This window comes from Tauraco erythrolophus, chromosome 4 (genome assembly GCF_009769465.1).
Source record: "Tauraco erythrolophus isolate bTauEry1 chromosome 4, bTauEry1.pri, whole genome shotgun sequence".
NCBI lineage: Eukaryota > Metazoa > Chordata > Aves > Musophagiformes > Musophagidae > Tauraco > Tauraco erythrolophus.
Window position 1 is genome coordinate 54,309,198 of NC_141468.1, and position 8,125 is coordinate 54,317,322.

Sequence of the window (8,125 nt, forward strand, 5' to 3'; positions counted from 1 at the left end):
ATTCTATTTTTGCAATAACTTAATCAGTTGCTGAGTGCTATAGATTTAGACTTAAATTCTAGTGTTAATGAAACAACCTCATTAACAGCAGGATTTGGCTCTTAAGATATTTCATAATTTTCATTTTAAACTTATTTCTAATTATTTAAAAATAGTGTTTTAAAAAATTAAAATACATTTTTAGGAATTAAATGTATTAAAAGTAGTAGTTTCTTAATAAGAGGATTAAAATTTTGATTTATTCAATCATCTACAATTAAGTGAGTTTGTTAGGGGTTTTCTAGCTTTTCAATAATTTCTTATTGTTTAGAAAACCTGAATAGGCTTGTAGCATTCTGGCATTTGCTTGTAGATACTGCCTTTTTCCTGACGTTTTATTCTCATCAGCAATTTTTTAATTGCTTTTGCAGTTATCAAAAGTTGGTTTTATTTTTGAGGTCGACTTTTTTTTTAATTTTTTTGCCTAAAATCATCACAGAATTTGTTCTTTTACCCTCTATTTGGAAACTAGCATTTCAGACTTTTCTGTCTTTTGTCCAAGGAAACATCACAGGTTGTTGAGAGTAAAAATGAATGTTCAGACATCTCCATAATTTCAAAGCATTTCTCTGAAAAAAGAGCCAGTGTAAAAAATAAAATGGTACTATACAGAATATTTTTGGACATCATTCTGAAGTGCTAACAAAAGCTCTGTTTATGTTGTCAATGTTGTAAGTATTATTTTAAAAAGCTGAAGAAATCCGAATGAGTCCTAACAACAGCCAGCTGAGGAAACATGCTTGTCCAGTGTTAGAGATGGGGAATTTGACACAAAAAAGTGAGTTAGTTGAACAAGGCCACCCAGGAGGGTGCAGTAACTTTCAGGACTGAGAATTCATGGCCCTTTGGTTTTGCTCACGTCACAAGGCCAGGCACTTTTCCGCTAGTTATAATTTGTTTGCAACAAACAGAAAAAAAAACCAGGATGTTTGGGCAGGAGCCCTGTGAGACTTGTCCTGTCACTCGCTATACTTCTCTGTAGCCAGGAAAATCCAAGACTAATAGTTACCATTCCTGGGTTCAGTTTCTGTGAAAAATAAACAGTTGGGTTGAAATGCCAGCCCCTTGCGCTTCAGTAAGGCTCTCCCTGTATGTAGCCCGGTGATAAAATGATAAAGTATTTTGAGCTGTTTGAAAATTGCAGATTTACCTTGGCTTGGGCTTTTCAGAGAAATATTACCTGGTTTACCAGTGAAATTTCTTTTATGAAGGGGGGGAGAGAGAGAGAGGGGTAAAAGATTCAGCATAATGAGTATCTTAAATGTGATCAGTAACAGGAAGAAATGGGGTTAGAAATATAGTTTTCTACTATATTTCTTTATTCCTGTAAAAGAAAGAACACTGGATGCATTTCTGTTACGTATAGATTTTTAAAAGTTTTGCTATTTTTTTGTTTTGCCTAGCCTTTTCTGTAATGCTGCAGGTAGTAGGAAAATTAGAAGGATTATGATACAGTGATAAAAAGAAAGTGAAAACTGAGTAACTGATAGGGAAGGTATTTTAAAACTAAGTTTAGAATGATTATTAAGTGCCTAACAGCCAATTTGGAGGAGATATTCCTCAGCATTATTTTTTCAATTAAAAGAATTTATTGTTCTGCCGTTCTTCAAAAAGCAGGAAAGATAAAAATTGACATTACTAATTTTTCTTTTACAAGGAACAAGTAGAAAATTACAACTTTTTTGGAAAAGCTATTCAGTCTTTCCTTGTGCTTTGTAAAAAGTATAAAACCTTTATTCTTTTTGGGGTCACCTTGAAGATTATCATAGGACTCTTATGCAGCTTAATTAATATTTGTAAAACACTCTATAGCATCAGGTGAAAATGGAAGTAAAGTTCTATTACAGGTGAGGTGTTTCTTCAGTGCTGCCAGTCTGGACCTTGTTGTAATTCCTATACTTAAAAGAGAAATATTAAATAAAATGCTTTACATATGAATTTAAAATACATTACACTTTCTAAGATATTTTTGTTGAAATAACAGTATTACCCTACCATTTCCTTTTACACAGAACAGGAGAATAATAACATTGAAACGTTGACCTCACTGTATCCATAGCAGCAGATTTTACTCTCATAAACAGAGGATTAAGTATTCAATGCAGGCTTCAGAAGAAAACATTGGAGAAAACATTTTTCTTTTAGCATATAATTAAACTCTTCAGTTAAAATCTGCTTGTAAGGAAGAAAGCTCATATCTAAATGTCTGCAGTAATTGCACAGAAAAAAAGTATAAAGCTAATTGCGAAGCAAATTGCTTCTTGTTTTATGTATTATAGTGGTTTGGGTGGGTTTTCCTTACCATTGAATGCAGACTAAAGCTTTCAATATGTGAGGCTAGAATAAATTTGTGTCAGCACCATGCTCAATTAAGTTTCTATAAAATACTTGTCTGTGTCACTGTCTCCAAAATTAAAAAGGAAGAGGGGAAAGGCACCTTCTTCGATTTCACAATCTGAAGTGTAAGGGAGGGCGCTCCTGCCATGTGAAGGTCTGCTGCGTGATCTGCCCCGTACAACACCGCTGAAGGGCTACTCACTGCCTTGGAAGCTTTGAACCACTGGCATGTTTACCAATTCTTTTCAAATTTTAACTGAAATATTTCTTCATTCCACATCTGTGAAAGGAATGGATAGTGTTTCCCTATCTGATAAGTTGTGGGATGTGGCAGGGGAGAGAGAGCGAGCGAACACTGTGGAGAAAAATTGAAAGGATTCTGAAATGAATGACATTTTATCTTCAGTGCATCTGCTGGAGGAGAGACAAGAAGGATCCTATAGGGAACTGAAGAATAGTAAAAAGAGATTTGGGTGGGGTTTTTTTTCCATTCCTTTGGTATTATCTGTTCTGTGAACTGAACGAAGTAAGCATCCTGAGAAAAAAAAAACGGCTTCTAGTCCTGTAATTAATAACTGCATCATCAAGAATGTGCTAGAGCTCAAACTGAAATTGAACAGGGAGCTTAACATCGACAGGTCTGAATGGGTTTTAGAATACTTAAACTCTCAAATATTGTTTCAATATAGTTGTAAGTTACATTGCTGTCTTGACAGAGAGTTGCATATTCAAGGCATTCGCAGGATTTGTCTCATGCCTACAATCTGAAATTATTTCTGGTTAAATTAATTTTATGATGTGGAAATTAGTAATTTCACACAGATTTATTCAATTATATGTGACTGGTTTTTAAATTCCACTACAGCTGCAACTCACGCTCCTTTTTGGTTTGGCCTAAGTATTTATCCAGTTTTTGGATTACATCAATCTAACAAAATAATCCTAGTAATTAGTCTCACTGTGCCTCAGTTTCTTTATTTGAAGATAATAGTAATCCCCTCATCAGTGAGGGATTTGAAGTTTTCTGCATCAACATGTGGAAAATATTTTCATATCCTTAAATGAAAGAGGCAGAGAATTTAAGTTATTATTCAATTGAGACACAATGTAAAAGGGATAGTCATTTGTTTCCAAATCCATTTGCACTGAAATCCAAGAAGAAAGATTTTTAAAAAGAATAATGATGGAACTAGAATTAATTGTTGGAATTACAGGCTAATATGCTGAACTAATTAAGCCAGCAGAGTTCCATTTATGTTTGTCAAAGATTTTCTTTGAGTTAAAGATACTGAGTACATCATCAAATGAGAGAAGTGAAAATATGAAGCATAGGTTAATCTTTAAAATAGAGTGGGTGAAAGGGTCCAGAGGCAAGTGCTGAACTCAAATATTTACCACTGCAATTTAATTTTCCACTTTGAAACCCCAGAGATAATTGGAATTATTCTCATTTGCCTCCCATGTCAGCATGATTTAGGACTCTACTTAACGTGCAAAGAAAAAGAAAAAAGTACGTGTTGAAGCGAATTACGCCAAAAATCTCATTGTCACACAATGTGGAAAACCACAACACGAAAACCAGAATACGTAAGAAATCATCCAAGGTGATGGATCTGGCTCTATGGTCTGTCTGGGCTGTTCTCAGGACAGCTGTGTGGAAGGTGGAGCTCTGTAAAGTGCCAGTGCGCCTCCAGGGCTGGTTTAGCTGCTGGCCAGACATCCAGTATTGAAAAGAACATTTCAGCAGCCACCAAAAAAGAACGATGCCCTAGGCAAAACTCCTTGCTTCTTGGCAGGGGTGTGTTCTCCTCACCAAGGCCTGGGGATGTTGGCGCAGGATCTTCTACTGTGGGTTTTCCAAATGTGAGAACTGCAAGTGCCCGATGACTCCCATGGCTGCTCTGCAGTGCGGAAGGGGAATGAGGTCTGTGCTTCATACTTAGCACCTTGCTTCATTCCCCATGGATGCTGGCATCATATAGCTAGAATATGGCATAGCTAAAGGAAAAAAAATAAAGATTCTGTTTATCCTATAAAATTAGTGTATACACTTCATTATCAAGCAACGTGTGGTATATTAATTAGCTCTGCTTCGTTTGTACGAGTCCACTACAAAGTGCAATAACACCAACTATTTCAAAACTGCTTTACAGAACAATTATAACCATGAAGAACTCCAGGTTGTTTGTTTCCCCAGCTTCCCAACTGGTCTCATCCCCCAGGAACTCTTTGGCTCATCATTTAGAACTTAGTGTCACTCCTGTTACATTGAAAACCTTGTTTATGGGCAAATAGGAAACACAACTTCTATTTAAAGCCAAAAATTGATTTTTAGTGTAACTGAAATCTTAGCCTCATCAAAGAATCATTATTAATCCAGGTCTGATTCTTATGAGAAAAGAAAGAATACTTCTATGCAGAAAAAAAAAAAATAATAGCAATAGTAGTAATAAGGCAGTTAAATTTATTAGATAAACTATTTTCACCCCTCTTCACCTGTGTAATGCTCACATTTCCACTGCTCCCCTGAGTCTGAAGGTCAGTGGTTTCATGCTGGGAGTGGGGGTGAGGGTGGGGTGGAGGGGGTGTGTGTGAAGAGTTAGGGGCAAGTCGTCACCTCTGGAGTCATGGGCCAGGAAGAATATGATGTTGATGTTTTCTTCTCCCTCGCTCTCAGATCAATTTGGGGTATGGTTTTTATGTTTAACACACTTTTGCACCTTGCTCTTTCTTTATGGGTTTGCAGTGCCACATTACATCTAAATTAAACAAATATGGTCGTTTACATTAGGTACTTGTTTTTAATTCTCTTTGTCACTCATTAAAACTACTTTTGTCCAGCACGAGGTCTGCGAGTCTTTAACTGATGGTGACTCATTTGTGGCTATGGGGTCTCCAGCACCAGGGATGTGCCCCATCCCTTCTCATCTCACACCTGTACTCCTCTGCTGCATCCTGAGCCTCCGCTTCTCAAGGCCTCTGCTGTCCTGCCTGGACTGCGTTTCTCTACACTGCATCATTATATATAACCAGTTGTGATTTTTTCTCAGTGGTAGAAAATTGACTGGACTTTTTCATCCGTTTTAAAATCTGAACGTGCATGCAGCAAAAAGCTTGACAAAAGGAGTGCATCCTGCACTTGGATGATGGGAGTTGTTATTTCCTGGTGGAAGGCAGTATGAAATCATTGGTGACATGCTGTATATTTGTCTGAGAGTCCCAGAGACAGACTGATTCTCCTCATCTGGTAAGTTCTGTGAAGAGGATTTCCCTTCCACCTGCAAGGCAGTTTCCCTCCAAACCAGATCTATATGTCTTGGGTGTGAAGGAACGTTCTTGGGAGTCTGTTTCACAGCCTTGCACGATTGCCGGGAAAGCCCTCTCTTGCACAGGTGGCCTTTATCCTTTTCAGTGAAATTACTGCTCTAAGAACTGGGCTTCTTGCTGCGGTCCTTTCCCCAGAGGTATTACACCAAGATGTCCCAGTGGTTTCTTATAAATACCAAGAAGAAACAGAGCACAGTCACTGACATAAAAAAACGCCAACAAAGTTTCTACCGGTAGGAAAAAACAGTTTAATTCAGGAGGTGTCACAGAATGAAACAAAAATGCTGGTTGTGTTTACTTAAAAACCTGAAAATTTCTAATGGCTCAACCTGGAGACTTCAGGGCTTGGAAGGCAGGTACTCACCTACCTGTCTATAAACAGAGTTATGCTCCACAGTGAGGAGATAGAGAAAGCCAGATGGCACTGTAATGGGAAAGAAAAAGCTTTTGATTCCATGTATTGATAGACAGAACAGAATAACGAGTATTGCCCTTAGAAGTTAAACATGGTTGGTTTAAAAGCAAATTAGGACAATAAAGTGGAGTGGGAGCAGAAGACTTGTTGGAATGCTGTAGGTCACCTAACACTCAGGTATCTGAGAAGACAGATAATAGATGATATGACTAATGATTGGTTAATGAGGCTGAACAGATGCAATAAAGACATGGTCCTCCCTGCTGTAGGGAAATAATAATGGCATTTTGTGTAACAGTGACATGAGTTTCTTTCCTGATTCTGAGTCCACTTATACAGGCTAGAGCTGAAATGAACTTGGAAAATCAGAACTTCATCGGCAAAGGAAAATGAACAGGGCATTTCAGATCTACGGATTCTCAGGGCCTACACAAGGTGAAGACGTATTTGAAATTGGATTTCTACAGAAACACGTTTTGCTAGTTTTCTTCTCTAATATCCCTTTAAAGACAACCTTTTACTAAATAAATTTTCTGCTTAGGTTTAGAAAGCAGAGACAGTGCATATACTTACTACTTTTGAAGAAGTGCTAGCTTTTATTTTGCCAGATTAAAAAGATAAATAAAATTCCCCCTTTCTACAAAATTCAGCATGACCAGAATAACAGCTATATTCTAAGTCCGGATACAGGTGCAACAGTTACGTGATCGGTTACTGTTTGCAAACGTGGAGTGTGCACCGGGGTATGAACAGGGATGGCCGCACTCAGAGAGTAGTGGTCAACGGCTCAATGTCCAAGTGGAGACCGGTCACAAGTGGCGTCCCTCAGGGGTCCGTGTTGGGCCCGGCCCTCTTCAACATCTTTGTCGGTGACATGGACAGTGGCATGGAGTGCACCCTCAGCAAGTTCGCCGATGACACCAAGCTGTGTGGTGCCGTCGACACGCTGGAAGGGAGGGATGCCATCCAGAGGGACCTTGACAGGCTGGAGAGGTGGGCCCGTACCAACCTCATGAAGTTTAACCAGGCCAAATGCAAGGTCCTACATCTGGGTCGTGGCAATCCCAGGCATAAATACAGACTGGGTGGTGATTGGATCGAGAGCAGCCCTGAGGAGAAGGACTTGGGAGTACTGGTGGACGAGAAGCTCAATATGAGCCGGCAATGTGCTCTTGCGGCCCAGAAGGCCAACCGCGTCCTGGGCTGCATCAAGAGGAGCGTGGCCAGCAGGTCGAGGGAGGTGATTCTCCCCCTCTACTCTGCCCTCGTGAGACCTCACTTGGAGTACTGCGTCCAGTTCTGGAGTCCCCAACATAAGAAGGACATGGACCAGTTGGAGAGGGTCCAGAGGAGGGCCACGAAGATGATAAGAGGGCTGGAGCACCTTTCCTATGAGGACAGGCTGAAAGAGTTGGGGCTGTTCAGCCTGGAGAAGAGGAGGCTCCGGGGTGACCTTATAGCGGTCTTCCAGTACCTCAAGGGGGCCTACAGGAAAGATGGGGAGAGGCTGTTCAGGAGGGCCAGTTATGATAGGACAAGGGGTAATGGTTTTAAAATAGAGGGAGGTAGGTTCAGGTTGGATATTAGGAAAAAATTTTTTACTATGAGAGTGGTAGAACACTGGAACAGGTTGCCCAGAGAGGTGGTGGATGCTCCATCCCTGGAGACGTTCAAGGCCAGGTTGGACAAGGCCCTGAGCAACCTGATCTAGTTGGAGATATCCCTGTTCCTTGCAGGGGGGTTGGACTAGATGACCTTTGAAGGTCCCTTCCAGCCCTAACCATTCTATGATTCTATGATTCTATGTTGTGAACATCATTACAAACAGGCTTGAGCTGACATGTTCGGGTACTTCCCTGTCTGGAATAAATAAATTCCTTTCTACTGTTTATTATGATCTGCCAGTGAAGAATAAGGACTGGGCCGGCTGTGCTGGATGCTGCTCACTCCGTACTGAACCTGCAGTTCCTCCCAGCTTCCAGTTTAAAAAGCGGCAGATACCGGTCC